This window comes from Suncus etruscus, chromosome 7, assembly GCF_024139225.1.
Source record: "Suncus etruscus isolate mSunEtr1 chromosome 7, mSunEtr1.pri.cur, whole genome shotgun sequence".
NCBI classification, from domain to species: Eukaryota; Metazoa; Chordata; class Mammalia; order Eulipotyphla; family Soricidae; genus Suncus; species Suncus etruscus.
This window is the reverse complement of record NC_064854.1, coordinates 128,808,352-128,825,934: the sequence shown is the minus strand read 5'-3', so window position 1 is coordinate 128,825,934 and position 17,583 is coordinate 128,808,352. Positions and strand designations below refer to the sequence as shown.

Here is a 17,583-nt window from a genome sequence, read left to right as displayed (position 1 = left end):
GAACTCTTATCCACTGCTGATGGGAATGCCGACTTCTTCAACCTTTCTGGAGAGCTATATGGGGATTCCTCCAAAAACTGGAAATCGAGCTCCCATATGATCCAGCTATACCACTCCTAGGAATATACCCATGGAACACAAAAATACAATACAAAAACCCCTTCCTTACACCTATATTTATTGCAGCACTATTTGCCATAGCAAGACTCTGGAAACAATCAAGATGGCCTTCAACAGATGAATGGCTAAAGAAACGGTGGTATGTATACACAATGGAATATTATGCAGCCATCAGGAGAGATGAAGTCATGAAATTTTCCTAGACATGGATGTACATGGAATCTATTATGCTGAGTGAAATAAGTCAGAGAGAAAGAGAAAGACGAAGCATTGTCTCACTCATCTATGGGTTTTAAGAAAAATGAAAGACATTTCTCAACAATTTTCAGAGACGAAAGAGAGGAGTGCTGGACGTTAAAGCCCACCTCATGAACCTCATCACAAAGAGTGATGAGTTTCGCTAGAGAAATAACTACATTGTGAACTATCCTAACAATGAGAATATATGAGGGAAATAGAAAGCCTGTCTAGAGGTATGGGTGGCGAGGGGAGGAGGGATATTTGGGTCACTGGTGATGGGAATGTTACACTGGTGATGGGGGGGTGTCATCTTATATGATTGAAACCCAACCACAATCATGTTTGTAACCAAGGTATTTAAATAAGAAAATATTAAAAAAAGAAAAAAATTATTGTGGCCAAGTTTTTCTAATCTACTACATTTGATATTATGTTTCAGCCATTGTAGCTTTATTAGACTGGCCAACTTTCTCCTTAAAGTAGCTTTATCTACTTTACCTCTAATTGGTATGCATAAGACATTTGTCTGTCTTATTTGGGGGATATATCCACATACTAAATATCTTTATTTCCCTATATCTTAATGTTTTAATTGTTGAGTATAACAACTTTTTTGAGGTATACTTCATATACTTCTAACTTACCCATTTAAACATGCCATTCACTATTTTGAACGTATTTACAGTTACAGAACTATCACTGCAATCAGGTTTAGAATATATTAGCACCCCAAAAGGAAAGGAAGCCTATGCTACTTAATGATTGCTACCAGCTTAAGTCCCCTGTCCTCATTCCTTAGCGACAATTAATTTTTTTTTATGTTCCTATGTATTCGCCTCTTCTAGACACTTCATATGAATGGAATACATGCCATATTGTATTTTTGCAGAAATATTGTTTTCAGGCTTGTCAATGTGTCAGTATTTCTCTCACTTTGATAGATGAGTAATTTTTCTTTTTTTTTTAAATAAGCTTTGATTTTATTACAGAAAACTGTTGCATGATTTACTTCTCACCAGTCTGTTCTGGCATGCTTCTAATAATATCAGAGTCACCTAGAGAAGAAAGAAAAACCATAGCAATTTTACATTTATTGGCAACTGGTAAACTCAAATTAGCAATGATTCCCTCCCTACCATAGTCTCCCAATAGCTCTTCTACCCTTCTAGATGAGTTGAACTAGAAACGTATAGTCAGGGCTTCCAGAATATTTATCACCAGCATTACTAAGACCTGACCTAGATGGGTAAAGAACTAGGCCTGGGGACACATACATGGTCTTAATATAGTGAATGGTTAGCCTGCCCTGATTACAGCAAAATCAGAACAGCGAGAATATTCACAGGGATGAGTAATATTTCATTGAATGAATATTAGTATTGTAACATTAGTTGTTTGAATACATGAGAATCTGCATGCCATTTTTAATGTTCAAAAATTCCGATGGAAAGTGTGTAATGGTATACTATCCATTTACTAAAGAAGGTCTATTTGGGATAAAAAATGTAAAACTGTCAATGGAGTGAGAAAAAAGTACATTATCTTCATTGGTAGAATTTTGAGCAATATTAATTAACATAACCCTTCATCCTTTATACTATAAATCTAAATCTAATGTGTTTTAATTAAAATAAATATTTAAGAAATAATAATAGAATACAAATCAAACTTTATAAGTTGCCTTTCTAGTATGAATATTTTAAATTATTTAGTGCTGTTCTCTCTGTCCTACATATTGCTTAAGGTAATAGTCATTTGATATTGCCAAGGAAGGTAAGGTCCTACTCTCATTAATAAATTTTATTTTTAAAAATTGAAGAAAATAATTACATACTTTAATACATGCTATGAACCAAAAGATCATATTAGATATAAGAGAGGCAGAAATGTTACTTATATGAAGCTTGATGATTAACAGGAATCACTATTTCTGGAAAGAGATAATTTAAGTTTTCGGGAATACTGAAATATTCAAATAGGTAAGGTTGGAATCATATTTGATTCCAATTTCTCATCATATTTGAGAAATAGAAAATGTCAATAGTATAAACAGTATGGAGTGGGATGTATAATAACTATAACTTTGGATGACGCAATATCATCTTCAAGATAATTATTAATTTAATAATTATTTCTACTTTTTTGGATAGATTCTAGAATCCATACAATTTGACATTTACTGAATTGCTAGAGGAAAATTTTCCCCATTCTTCTGGAATTATGTTCTGGAGTCCTGGTGGTGTGAAAAATTACTTGTTATAAGTATGAGTCTAAAAATCTGTCAGCGAGGTAATAAACATTTGGAAAACCAAAAGTAAGTCTTTCCAAAAAGCTGGAATTTTGTGTAAAATGAACCAAAAGTCGAGTGACAAGCCAAGCATTTTATGGGAATGAATTGGGTGCGTGGTGAACTATACTCATTCTTTTATGCCACCGGGACTTCAATACTCACCACACGTTTGCCACAGTGAGGTGAATGGGTTTTTGGTGGTTTGAAGATTTAAGCACTCCCTTCATAAGTGCCTCATAATTCGGGATTGACCCAAACGTGGGGTTTACTGTGTCACTGGTCTCATTCCATCTGTGAACTTGGATATCCAAATAATATGAGTGAAAATTTCAACTTAGATGACATCTACTAATAGGAAGAATTTTAATTATGTTCCAGGTCTTCTATTGTCTAAAATTTATAACCAAGTAGTCTAGTTTGGGGAAAACTATAATTTCTAATACCTTAGGAATATTTATGTATAACTAGTGTTCACACTCTCTAGATAGAACATAGCAGTGAATGAGAAAAGATTCTGCTCCTCCTCTTCCTTCCTCCTTTTGCTTCAAATTCTTCTTTCACCTTCTGTCATCTTCTCTCTTTTATCTTCCTTCTTTTGTTTTGGGGCCACACATGACTGTGCTCAGGTTTTATTCTTTTTCTCATGTGCCACAGCCTGGCAGTTCTTAGAAAGCTATTTGATAGGCTGGTGTTTAAACCTCGGTACACCACATTCAAAATGCCACAAGCCCTGCCCCATCTCTCTGATCTCGTACCCATATTTAAGAAAAGTGATTATCTTATTTAGAAAGAAGCATAATATTTTTATTGATTACTTTATGGAATGATGATTATAAGGTTGTTCAAAATACAATTTTTTTCACAGCTACAAAGTTGTTTATAATTTTCAGTTGAATAATACACAACACCCTTCACCATGCCCATTTTCTGCATTATTTTTAATTAGCTGTCCTGATGATAGAAAGGATACATAAGGTTAGCTCAAATATTGTTTCTTCTCTTACCCTAAACCCATTCAGCTTATTTTTCCATAATAGAGATCTTAGTTGTCAAATTACAGAATTATATAAAAATGGCTAATATATCTAAAAACAAAAATTTAAAGTGAAGGTATGCTAAACATTAGTGTATTTTTAAATTTTTAAATGCTATTTCATACCAAATGCACCTTAGTAATAGTTTACTCTGTACTGCACTGAAGTATTTTTGGTTTTGATGAGATCAAGTGAGCATTTCTGTTTATACTATCTTCTTTTTGATTGTAATTTCACAATCTTTGCATGACAGTGACTGTGGGAAAATCTGAGCTTTAAAATTTTATATTGGGGCTAGAGCAATAGCACAGTGGTAGGGTATTTATCTTGCACATGGCTGCCCAGGATGGACTTGGGTTTGATCCCTGGCATCCCATATAGTCCCTGAGCCAGGCTCGATTTCTGAGCGCATAGCCAGGAGTAACCACTGAGCATCATAGGGTGTGGCCCAAAAAGCAAAAAAATTAAAACGATATTAATAAAAAATTGCTGAGGAAATACAAAAAAAGGTTTATATATTTTCTATAGATTAGATATTGAAAATATCTAATGGATATTGGTGAGATCCCAAGAGATGTCCATCCTAAGACTTACTTGGAACATATTGGAAGTGAGTTGATATTTAAGCAACTATGGATTTGAATAAAGAGCACCTAAGAAATATGGAATAAGTATTTATGTTTCAAATTAACTTGATTAAAAAATCAAGGTATATTAAATTTTATTTTTTATAATTTTGTGTTTTATTTTAATAACTGCTTATTTTTCATATATATTATCATAAATAAATCATGTACCCCAAATAGGAGATGATAGGTATGGTCTGTGCTTAAATAGATGCATGTCCAGGGAAGAAGTAGATATTTGTTTCTACTTCTTTCATTTTCCAAAAGTTTCTATCTGGTTTTGTGGTATAATTTTAGCTCTTCAGAAGCAACTTAAAATAGCAGCTACTTCCTGAGTGAGAGGTCTGTACATCTGTTGGTTAACAAAAGTTGCAGCTATGATTGGGCAAGTCTGTTTTACTGGCCCTAGGTAAAGCCTACCCTACAAGTCCTTTGCTTTAGGAGAACTCATAACCTATGTCATAGAAGATTTCTATATTTATTATACAAATAAGAAAGTGAATGTTGGTAAAAGTGGAGTTTACTCCAAATAAGTAAGTTGGTGGGATGCTCCGATATTAATGATGACCTCAGCAGCTGATCATGACCTTTGAGTCCTCAAAATTTAGATTCCTTTTTTTTTTTTTTTTTCCTTTTTGGACCACATCCTGTGATGGTCACGGGCTACCTCTGACTATTCGCTCAGAAATCGCTTCTGGCTCAGGGGACTAGATGGGATGCCGGGGGATTGAACCAAGGTCCTTCCCTAGGTTGGCCGCATGCAAGGCAAACGCCCTACTGCTTGCACCACTACTCAGGCCCCTAGATTCTTTTTTGAAGCAATAAAAGTTCCTCATACTAATGTTGAAGAGCCAGTTTCTGTCTTTCTCTCTCATCCCCACTTCCTGCTGTTTGGCATAGAAAGCGTGTTAAAAAGAAGTGGTATTAAAAGTCGTAGACTGTGGGACCAGAGAGATAGAACGGCTAGGATGCTTTCCTTACATATGGCCATCCTAGGTGTGATTCCCAGCACCACATACGGTCCACTGAGCACTGTCAGGAATAATCTCTGAGTGCAGAGCAAGAAGTAAGCCCTGAGCACCAGTAATTGTAACCTACAGCCTAAATAAACAAACAAATAGATAGATATATAGATATACCATGTAAAACAAAAAATGCCCTATGTTCTGACTCAAGTGAATCTACAGGTAACTCAATATTTCACATATTTTTTTCTTTCCACTAGTTATGACATTATTAGCTGAATTTTTTTCTTTCCTTTTTTTTTTTTTTGGGTGAGAATTCTGAGATGAGTGTATAGTCTCCTTGTTCTCCACTCCAAAGATCAATGCCCAAATCATTGTTATGAAATAAATACCAAAAAGATTCTATATGGTAACAGAAAAGGACAAGAGCATTTTATTTTTTTTAATTTTTTTTACAAGAGCATTTTATAGTTTTCAGGAATCTAGAAAATTGGAAAGTACTGACTCTAAAGAGGAATATTTTTTAAATGATTTTTATTTTGACCAAAGTGGATTACAAATCTTTCACAGTAATATTTTAGGTATATAGTGACATTGAATCAGGGGCATTCCCACTACCAGTGTTGTCCTCCCTCCACACCTGTTCCCAGCATGCATCCCATATCCCCCTCCTTTGCCCCACCAGGCTGCTAGTATAAGTGGTCCCCTCTGTGTCTAGCTTGTTGTAGATTGGATATTGATTCTGTTGTCGTTGGCTTTGGACTTGATGTTAAGTTTGATCATTTTTTATTTCTAGTAAATGTTCATACAACTTGGTACCATCCATTATTTCCCCCTCAGTTTTTGAGGCAGAACAAGATGATTCCAGTTATGTGGTTCTGTTTGAAGGAAAAAAATGGGGGGTAAAATTAAACAAACAAAAAACAGGGCGGAGTCCTTCTAGAGGTTATAAATATCAATTTAATTAAAGAAAGGGAAAAAGGAAGAAAAACATAAAAAATATGAAGAAAAACAAACAAGGAAACAAACAACAGCAAAAACAAAACTACAATGACAAAAAAACAACAAAAAAACCCCAAATAGCATCACAGTAATAAAGACAACAACCAAACAATAACTACGATCAAGAAATTAAAACAAAATAAATCTAAACAATTTCAAAAAATTTCTTCTTCTTCTTCTTCTTCTTCTTCTTCTTCTTCTTCTTCTTCTTCTTCTTCTTCTTCTTCTTCTTCTTCTTCTTCTTCCTCTTCTTCTTCTTCTTCTTCTTCTTCTTCTTCCTTCTTCTTCCTTCCTCCTCCTCCTCCTCCTCCTCCTCCTCCTCCTCCTCCTCCTCCTCCTTCTTCTTCTTCTTCTTCTTCTTCTTCTTCTTCTTCTTCTTCTTCTTCTTCTTCTTCTTCTTCTTCTTCTTCTTCTTCTTCTTCTTCTTCTTTCTTCTTCTGCAGAGGCACGGTCAATATTGGGAAGATTAGAAAGGGAATTCCCTTGACCTAAATTTATAGGATTTCTCTGCCCTTAAAGCATACTGTCATGGAAATAAAGTTGATAGGGAGTTAATTTCTTGAAAAGGAAGGAAATTATTTTGTTTTTGTTTTTGTTGTTTTTTTAAAAAAACTCAGAATAAACTTTTATTACTCTATAGATGACTAAGACTATTCCAAGAAATGGACACTCAACTTTGCTGATAGCTAGTGTTTCTACCTGTATATCTACTTCCCCGTGCAGGAAAGTAATAAGATGGGATTGAGCAAGGGTGACATATTGACTAAGTTTAATTGACAGAACAAAAAGTTAGAGTTTGTAGGCAGGGTTTATCTCAGAGGTAAAAATTTCTGTGCTAGAAAAGAGGTTACCTTTTGGTCGTCTCTTTAACACTATTTTTCCATAAAATATTGATTATTTTCCTTACATAATCCATTTAAAGCAATGGAAGTTATTGAGGAGGGTAGCCTTAAATGCAGAGAAAAAAGGGAGAAAAGAAAATATGATCTTCATTCTGAATTGGTATAGTCTTTTAGGAGAACAATTTGTTGGTCAGATTCTAAACCATAAGAACATGCAAGCTCCTCAACCCAACTGGTGCTGTTCCATGAACTAACTTTAATAATAGCATTATGATAATAGAAATTGATCAGAGATCCTTCCTATGTAGGTACTTACATAATTTGAAGACTTGAAAGGAACCTAATGACCCATTGTGAGGACATTATGTAGGTAAAACTGTATCGTACTTAGAACACCAGTGGCATTTTGTTAAACAAAAAGGAACAACCACAGTGCAGTATGTATAGCGTGACTGACTTTTGTTCAAACAAGAAACATAGATGGAGAGAAGTATAGAATGTTATGAAAATGGTCATCAATGAAAACTATACTTCCAGGGATCATTTCTATAGTATGTGAAAATTGTCGTCAATGGTTCTTTGGATACAAATGTTTCATTTGTTGCTTCATTTTTCTTTCTTTCATTTAGAAAAAAAATATGGAGCATCATTTTATATAATTGGGTCAATGTATCAACAAAGTTATTTGGGGTTGTAATAATGAAAATAAGAAAAACAAGGTTTATAATGAAAATTCACTTTTAATTTTCTGAGATGTATTTGCCTAAATAATCTTCTTGGCTACAGTATGGTGTGTATGTATGTATGCATAAGTGACTTTTTTTCATAAAACCAAGAATTGGGTTAGGGATTTGAATCAGCGTTTGCCTTTCATAAGTGTCTATAAGGGTTTCATCACCAATACCATTCTAAAAAGAGTTTTTATTCAATAAAAATACGATATGTTATATTCAAGATGATTGGCTTTTCATATAGAAATATAATAACTGGTGAAGGGATGGGTATTGGATCATTGTGTGCCCAAAACTCAACTATCAACAACTTTTTCAATCTGTATCTCATAGTGATTTAAAAGGAAATAAATTAACAGTCATATAAGAATATACATTAATGTTTATGAAAATAAAAATAAATACATAATTTAAATATACTAACAGACAATTACTAATACGTATCAATGGGTAAATAGTAATAAAGCATTTGACTAGTCTTTAACTTATAGACTTTCATTTCTTCTTTTAATTAACTATTTTATTGAAGCACCCGGTTACAAGATTGCTCTGATTGAGTTTCCATCAAATAATGTATACCACCCTTTATCATTGCATGTTTCTCATCACCAATGTCCCCAATTTCCCTTTGTCTCCCTCTTCCCTGGCTACTTCTGGGCAGATATTTCACTCTATATTTCTCTTCTTTCTCTCTTCCTTCTCTTGTTTCCCTTTTTTCCCCTTTTTGACTTTTGAACTATTGTTAATCTTCATACTCCTTCAGCATCCCATTTTTGATCAGAGTAATCATTTTCAACTACTATCGTTATAGTGGACCATTCTCTACCCTAACTGCACTCATTAATCTTTGTGACAAAGTTTCTATCATGGGCTGGTCCTCTTAGACCTCATCTCTATTGTCTCTGGATATTATTACCATATTATTTTTTATTTTTCTTATATCCCACAAGTGAATGATATTATTCTATGTTTATCTTTTCTGACTCATTTCACCCAGCATAATAATCATATCCACCCATATGTAAGCAAATTTCATGACTTTATATACTTTCATTTCTTTCTCAATTAACTTATAAATTATTTTAAGTGCATTAGTGAAAAACAAAAGTTAAAATATACTTCTTATAACCATTTATTTAATATCAGTTGATCATCTTTATTAATATCAATATTTTCTGACTAATATGAAAAGACTTTGTGAAGATGAAGTTTGGAATTATGGGGTATGTTCTCTATACTACTTATCATTATCCTCCCCTGTGGATACTATGACTTGTTATTAAACAACACACACTTTAGCAACCCTGATCTTATTTTAATTAGTTTACAAGTGTACTTCAGAAAAGTTATCTGAATATTTTCTAATATCACCAATGATTGAACTTATGTAACCTTTCAGGTAAACTGGTTTATTTCAATAGACCACTCTAATATGTGGTGTTCATTATAAAACTGTTGCTTTATCAACAAAGAAGTTGGGGTTTGCCTGCCCCTTTAATTTTGTGTCCTTGATGGTTAAGAAGCCATTGTGCCTTGTAACTTATAAAGAATACCCACGATAAAATTTCTATCTTTTAAATTTGAGGTGAACAAGGGAAACCATTAGGTAGGAAAACCTAAACATTTGATTGTGCCTACATGAATGTGGTCACGTTATAGCTTATGCTATTTTCTGCTTTCAATGCTTTGGGGTGATTTTGTTTGTGGGAGCATTAATAAAAAGTTCATCTCATTGAAGAAAAGGAATTTTAGTGTCTTAATCACTTTCCCTCTACATATGGGAACTTGAAATCCCATTCGTACTCTGTGAAATTGAAGAAATTAGATATTTGGGAATGGAAATTGGTGGTCCTCCAAGCAATATGGGATCTAAAAGTGTTAAATCCTTTCATAAATAAACTTTGATTCAGACTGGAATGTCTTGGCTTGATTTTAAAGGTGATATTGCAGGAGACATAGCCGTTGACTGGCCTCAAAGATAACTATCTGCACATTCCAGTCTTAGCCTGCCATCAGCAGGGTCTGGCTGGTGATGAAGTCGATTCTCTTTCACTTATGAGTATTGCATTTAGCCATGCCTCAAACCCTAAAATGTTTACAATCCACACTCAACTCATGAGTGTGAATGAATACAAATCAAATCTCTTTTTTTGGAGTGTGTCTGATGAAGATTATCTTTCAAGCTTTTAAAATTTCCATGCTTATGTGTTTTAACAATTTTCACTTATTTCTGACTGGACCATCCTCTATGATCTTTGGTTTGTGAGATAAATCATGATGCTTTCCTCATAAAAAATCAATATAGTTCTGGTGACATGTTTTCAGTTTTGTTGATATTTATGTTTTTGGTTTACAAAATGTCTGCATCTCCACCAAAGCGCATTGACCAGTTCAATGGAGGCCAGAAACATCAGGCCCTCCACCGCAGTGTTTCCCTGGATGTTTTCAAGGACACACCCTGGCTTGTCCTAGGGATTTTATAGTACTGTGTTCAGTGTAATGCAAAAATTTCCCTCCTGATCAGTGAATTTTCTTTCTGGCCTCTCTTCAAGGTTTAGGAGATCCTGAGCTGATTCATCTGAAATAATTGAAAATAATTGTATATCTGTATGCTGGTCTTGTAATTTCTGCCTCTTTCACCTCAAGACCAGTTCACCATTCTGTGCCTGATCTGTGTTGTGAAAAGTAGCATAGCACCTGTCTCATGGGCAAATAGGTCTTTTCAGTAAATAGATCTGAATCTCACCCCAGGCCCTAAAATTGATTGTGTAATTTGTTGAACTGTAGCTTCATCTAGGGATCGAAGTCTGCTGAAGTCCTCTAGTGCTCTGTACTTCTCAGACACATTTCCCTCTATGGCTTGGTGCGTGGTCATTTGGTCAGAGCTATATCTCCAGAAGTTCACCCCATACTAGCAAACAGAAACTGTTTACAGTATCTGAGGTGGGATGAGACAGACAATGGTTCATCTGGGGCAGAAATGGAACTGAGAGCCCACTTACAAGAGCAACAAACGAGACTCAAAGAGGAAGACAGATCCTGTGTGTTCATAGTTTCTGCAGCATTCCAAATGCTTATATATCTTCTCTATCCACTTAACCCATGAATTTTCCTAAATACCTTCTTCAGCTCTGGATATTCTCTCCCCATAGCTCCATTTTTGGGAGGCTTTTTTTTCTTCCTTCCTTCCTTCCTTCCTTCCTTCCTTCCTTCCTTCCTTCCTTCCTTCCTTCCTTCCTTCCTTCCTTCCTTCCTTCCTTCCTCCCTTTCTCTTCCTCCTTCCTCCCTCCCTCCCTTCCTTCCTACCTTCTCCCTTTCCCTTCCTTCCTTCCTTTCTTTTTCTTTCTTCCTTCCTTTCTCCTTCCTTCCTTCCTTCCTTCCTTCCTTCCTTCCTTCCTTCCTTCCTTCCTTCCTTCCTTCCTTTCTTTCTTTCTTTCTTTCTTTCTTTCTTTCTTTCTTTCTTCTTTCTTTCTTTCTTTCTTCTTTCTTTCTTTCTTCTCTTCCTCCTTTTCTTTTTCTTTCATTCTTTTTCTTTCTATAATTTCTTTCCTTTCGTTTTCTTTCTTTTCCTTTCTTCCTTTCTCTTTCTTTCTTTTTTCTTTTCCTCTTTCTTCTTTTTCTTTCTTCCTTTTTTCTTTTCTTTTTCTTGTTTTCTTTTTCTTTCCTTTTTTCTTTCGTTCTTTCTTCTTTCTCCTTTCCTTTTTCTTTCTTTCATTCTTTTACTTTCTATAATTTCTCTCCTATCCTTTTATTTCTTTTCTTTCTCTCTTCCTTCGTTTCTTTCTCTTTTCTTCTTTTTTCTTTTTTTCTTTCTTTTCTTTTCCTTGCTGTCTTAGTTCCTTCCTTTCTTTCTTTTCTTTTTCTTGCTGTCTTCCTTCCTTTCTTCCTTTCTTTCTTTGTGTCTTTCTTTCTTTCTTCTCTTCCTCCTTTTCTTTTTCTTTCTTTAATTCTTTTTTCTATAATTTCTCTCCTTTTGTTTTCTTTCTCTTCCTTCCTTTCTCTTCTTTCTTCTTTCTTTTCCTCTTCTTTTTCTTTCTTCTTTTTTCTCTTTCTTTTCTTTTTCTTGCTTTCTTTTTTTTCCTTTTTTCTTTCATTCTTTCTTTCTTCTCTTCCTCCTATTCTTTTTTTTCTTTCATTCGTTTTCTTTCTATAATTTCTCTCCTTTCGTTTTCTTTCTTTCCTTTCTCTCTTCCTTTCTTTCATCTTTTCTTTCTTCTTCCTTTCTTTTTTCTTTCTTTTTCTTTCTTTCTTCTTGCCTTTTTCTTTTCTTTCTCTTCCTGTCTTTCTTCCTTCCTTCCTTCCTTTCTTCTCTTCCTCCTTTTCTTTTTCTTTCTTTCATTGTTTTTCTTTCTATAATTTCTCTCTTTTCATTTTCTTTCTTCCTTCCTTTTTCTTTCTTTCCTTTTTCTTCTTTTTCTTTCTTTTCTATTTCTTGCAGTCTTTCTTTTTATTTCTTTCTTTTTCTTTCCTTTTTTGTTCATTCTTTCTTTCTTCTCTTCCTCCTTTTCTTTTCCTTTCATTCTATAATTTTTCTTTCTATAATTTCTCTTCTTTCATTTTCTTTCTTTTCCTCTCTCTCTTCCTTTCTTTTTTCTTCTTTTCTTTCTTTTTTTCTTTTCTTTTTCTTGCTGTCTTCCATCCTCCCTTTCTTTCTTTCTTTCTTTCTTTCTTTCTTTCTTTCTTTCTTTCTTTCTTTCTTTCTTTCTTTCTTTCTTTCTTTCTTTCTTTCTTTCTTTCTTTCTTTCTTTCTTTCTTGCTGTCTTCCATCCTCCCTTTCTTTCTTTCTTTCTTTCTTTCTTTCTTTCTTTCTTTCTTTCTTTCTTTCTTTCTTTCTTTCTTTCTTTCTTTCTTTCTTTCTTTCTTTCTTTCTTCCTTTCTTCTTTCTTTCTTTCTTTCTTTCTTTCTTTCTTCTTTCTTTATTCTCTTCCTCCTTTTCTTTTTCTTTATTTCATTCTTTTTCTTTCTATAATTTTTCTCCTTTCGTTTTCTTTCTCTCTTCCTTCCTTTCTCTTTCTTTCTTCTTTCTTTTCCTTTCTTCTTTTTTTCTTTTTCTTGCTTTCTTTTTCTTTCCTTTTTTCTTTCGTTCTTCTCTTCCTCCTTTCCTTTTTCTTTCTTTCTTCCTTCCTTCCTTTCTTCTTTCTTTCTTTCTATCTTTCTTTCTATCTTTCTTTCTTTTTTCTTTTTCTCTTTCTTCTTTCTTTCTTCTTTCTTTTCTTTTTCTTACTTTTCTTGCTTTCTTCTTTCTCCTTTTCTTTCTTTCATTCTTTATTTTCTTTTCTTTCTATCCTTTTTCTTTTCTCTTTTTCTCTCTTTCTCCTTTTCTTTTTCTTTCTATCCTTTCTTTTTCTTTCTTTCTTTCTTTCTCTTTTCCCTTTTTCTCTCTCTTTCTCCTTTTCTTTTTCTTTCATTCTTTCTTTTTCTTTTTATCGTTTCTCTCCTTTCTTTTTTCTCTTTCTCTCTCTTCCTTCCTTCCTTCCTTCTTTTCTTTTTCCTTGTCTTATTTTTTTAAGTGAATCACCATAAATTGCAAAGTTACAAAAATATTTGTGATTGAGTTTCAGGGTTGCAATGTTCCAACACCAGTCCATGCACCAGTTTGCTATCTGGACTTTCTGATCCTTTCGATTTGATTAGAATGATTAGTTTCCTGTCTCCACATGTGAGGCCAGACTAGCCTTCCTAAATTATTTTCTTCACTATCCCTGCTTAAAATATCTAAGTCATCCTTTAGTATGGAAGGTCAGAATTGTTGTCACCATGTTTAAAAAAATCCAGTTTTGTAAGGCGCATCATAGTGCTTTTTTCTTTTGGTAAGAAAACTGGCCACATGAATGTTCTTTTCTTGCTGGTGAAGTGAGTGGCATCCAAGGATGCTTTTCTGCCTGGCCAGCATCACTCTTGAATGAAGCTGCAGTCACTGCCTGAATTCTCAACCTCTGTTTTAATATATTGTTTAAAGATGGTCACTTCTGAGAAACATCTCCATTTCCTCTTCTTTTGACTTGATTTTCCAAATGTGTGATTTTTCGCATAATTTAAGCTTCTAAAACTCTGCTTATGCCTCCTTGGTGGCAAAGACGGGTTTCTGTCTTGCTTACTATTGATCTAAGTAAATAATCCTTATCATCTATCAAGTACTTACTAAGGGCAGGGAACAGAGCTGAGTGTTTCATGGACATTTTAATCTCTAGTTCTCACTCTGACCTGACCCTGTTGAAGTGCATCATTATCTCTAATCCACAAAGGTAGAAGCCCAGAGAGAAAATGGGGAAGTAGCTCAAGGTCACACAGCTGGTAGGTGACAGAGAAGGGATTTGAGTTGCGTTCTGCCTCACCTCAGCACCTACACTTGCTCCTGTTTAATACTCATGAATCTTTGCTGTGACATTAAAAGCAGTAGAATGGGTGGAAATGCTGTTTGCTAAGTTTCTTACATTATCTGATTCGCGAGTACATACTGCACCAGACACAAACTCAGTGATACAGCTCGGTGAGAATGAGTCATCTCCTCATCCCAAGTCGACGCTGCATGACCGCATATAAAACTTTTATATATAGGTTGCATATTTCTCTGCAAGCTGATGATGGAGCTCACCTATGTTGCAGGGCACATACGCCCCCTATCCTCAAGGTTGAGTATCTTGGCCAGCAGTACCCACACCCAACAGTATGTAAGGCTTGCTCTTTGCTTTATGCTCAGGAATCACTCCTGATGGTATCTGGGGGAAAAATATGGTGCTATGTGTAAGGAAAATTTATTAATTCCTATACTATTTCTATGATCTTAGAATTTTAACTGAGCTTTTTTTCTTTTGACTTCAGTATTGTACTACTCTCCACTACCAGTTTTTTGACTTTTTTTTTAACAACCTTTCTCATATAATAGCTATTATTTTATTAATAAATCCAGTATACAATGCTTTCTTAGGGGTTTGTCCCTAGCGAGACAGGTAACATAATTCCGATTTCTTCTGTGGGTTCTTTGGTAGAGATTTTTGAGTGATCACTCTGTGCTAGGTATTATTGGAAATAGGACAATAATGTGTGACCCAGTAGTTCTCAAACTTGAACTAGCATCAGAATGAGAAGCATTCAAAACACAAACTGCTAGGTTTTTTGGAAGCAGATAAAGACATGGGGACAGAAGAAAGACTGAAAATGCATTTTTTTAAAATCAAGTTTCCAGGTGAAGTTGCTGCTGGTTGGGGAACCTCCTTCCAAAAACATTAATATGGCATTAAGCAGAATTGATTTTATTATTCCTTTTCTTATTTTATTTTTGGTTTTTGGGCCATAGTTGGTGATGCTCAGGGATTACTCCTGGCTATGCGTTTAGAAATCGCTCCTGGCTTAGAGGACTGTATGGGACACTGGGGGGTGGGGGAAGGGGGTTCAAACCTCAGTCTGTCCTGGGTCAGCCACATGCGAGGCAAATGCCCTACTACTGTGTTATTGCTCCGGCCCCTAATTTTATTATTTATAATTCTCATGTAGGTTATTGTTCATTAAGGGTCAGTCATGTGCCAGCTTCCATGGGAATTAAAGGGACCAGGATGAGACAGAGAGCAAAGAGCCTAATAGAGAAAAATCAAAGATACCTATAAAGAAAATATTCAGTAAAACAATTTGGGGGGAGGTAATGGGAGCAGGGCACACCCGGCGGTGCTCAGGGGTCACTCCTGGCTCTCCACTTAGAAATCACTCCTGGCAGGCTTGGTGGACCATACGGGATGCGGGGGTCAAACCCAGGTTGGCCTCGTGCGAGGCAAACACCTTACCTGCTGTGCTATTTCTCTGGCCCCAATAATATTATTTAAAACTGTGGTACTGTGTGTGAAGGAAAGAGGTTTGGAGATGAGATGTAGACTCTCAGAGATGGACAGGAGGTAGTTCTATAGTTCTATGGTTTGAAAGTTTGGAGGGATGAGTGAGAGAAAAGGCATATAAAGAAATTGAGCAGTGGCCACAAGAACATGAAAGAGTGAGGCCAGCAGAGGCTACTACAACAGCTGAAGAAGCAGCCAGAGATCAGAAAGTATGGAACTCTGGATGGTCATGGAAGATAGTTTGAGACTTATGCACAACACAATAGAAATAATACTGCCTTTATAGAAATTAGGTTTTGTGCTTATAGAAGTGAGTCTGCTCAATTGTAGAGTTTTGGTTTTCTTCACCTAAAGGAAAATAAAAAATGGAAATGCTAATCATTCTGTTATACCTGTGATAAAAGTGTCTGATGGGGAAATGCTATGTATTCAGATATACACACATATAGCCACACACACTATACTACATGTAGCTTCAAGCTCTGATCCACAAGTTGGGTGATTTTTCCTCCTACTTGGACACTTGAAGATGCATATGTTACATGGGCGGGATCTTATATAAGTATAAAAGACTCTTTACAAGCTCAAACACCAACTGAGTTAAATTGGAATTTCTGTGATCAGAAGTTGTGGTTTTCTTTCTAAATGAATGTACCAGATTCCTATTTGATTTTCAACTCTACCCACAATTTACCATGAATGTCCCAGGCCAACCAATGTAGGAATGTGTCCCCAGACATGTCCTTTATATTATAGCATGCAACGAGTTCTACTTTTTGAGAGTCTTCCAATTGAGAACATGTTAGTGATGGTTTCTACAGCCCTGGGAATTCCTTGTTATTTTTTTTTTTTTAGTTCAATTCTGCAGAAGCTCTATAAGGAAGCTTTCTGGACATTAACTTTGAAGCAAAAAATGAGTAGAATGAGATTGGCAAGGGAAAAAACAGTTTCATGTAATAAAAATAGCATTGTTCATAACTGAGATGAGAGCGAGCATTCTTACCATTTGGTATTTAGATAAAACTGCATTCGTTTGGAAGTCCCATCAGCGAATATATTTTTTCTCCAGACCTTTCGCTGTTTCTTTCATCAGGGGACATCTTTATTTTGCTTAACATGTGCAGCCAGCACAGAAATCATAAATGACTTTGACTTTTTTAAACCTCTGAGTATGTCTGCCACCCATTAAAATATGCTTTTAGGATCTACATTAGAACCTTAAAGAAACACTTGGACGGGGCAAACATTCTGCACCACCTAGTCCACACAGTTATTTTTCTTTTCAGAGCTTACTTGCATTGGCACTTAATTTGTTTCTGTATATTAGAACATTTCCCCATCACCTTTCAAACTGTCTTCTAGACCCGGCTTTTAGAACCCAAATTTTTTTTCTTAAACACACAGCAGGATTATGGCTTAATCTGAAGCTGAGAAATCCCCAGAGGAAATGTAAGTCTCTGCTTTTGGCGGGGTCACCCTCTGTTCCTTCTGTTGACCCGGTGGACGTAAGAGTGGATGTGTGTGTGAGTGTGGGCATGACTTTACTAAAGATCAACATTTGTACACACTGAAGTCACTTTTTATACATAGTGCTACTGACATTAACCAGAGAAGTGGGCCTGACAGCCCTGGCCTGAAAGCCAAGGAGAGAGTGGCCCAGTTACACACAGTCAGTTTATCTAAAGGGATTCAGCACAACATGAAACAGCCTAATGGTTATTCATGCAAAAGGAACTATTGCCCAGCCCAAAGGTCACTGAGTGGAACCTATCAGAATGTGGTATTCATGTCCATCTAGATGGAGTTATTTATTCATTGCAATAAATACCAGAGCAGTTTCTCTTCTTGGAATCTAGATTTCATGCCGTCCTTGTTCAAACAGCAGCAATTCTTGAGCAATGAGAGGA

At 35.3% G+C, this 17,583-nt stretch overlaps 1 protein-coding gene and 1 non-coding gene across 4 annotated transcripts in view; one reads left to right on the top strand and one right to left on the bottom strand.

The window, feature by feature from the left end:
• The window catches only part of ERC2 (ELKS/RAB6-interacting/CAST family member 2), a 1,176,444-nt gene that overhangs the window by 693,757 nt on the left and 465,104 nt on the right, over positions 1 to 17,583 (top strand). The window lies entirely within an intron of this gene.
• Positions 1,570 to 1,705, bottom strand: LOC126014599 (small nucleolar RNA SNORA72). Its single transcript, XR_007497617.1, has one exon. It is a non-coding gene; the product is annotated as a small nucleolar RNA SNORA72 (small nucleolar RNA).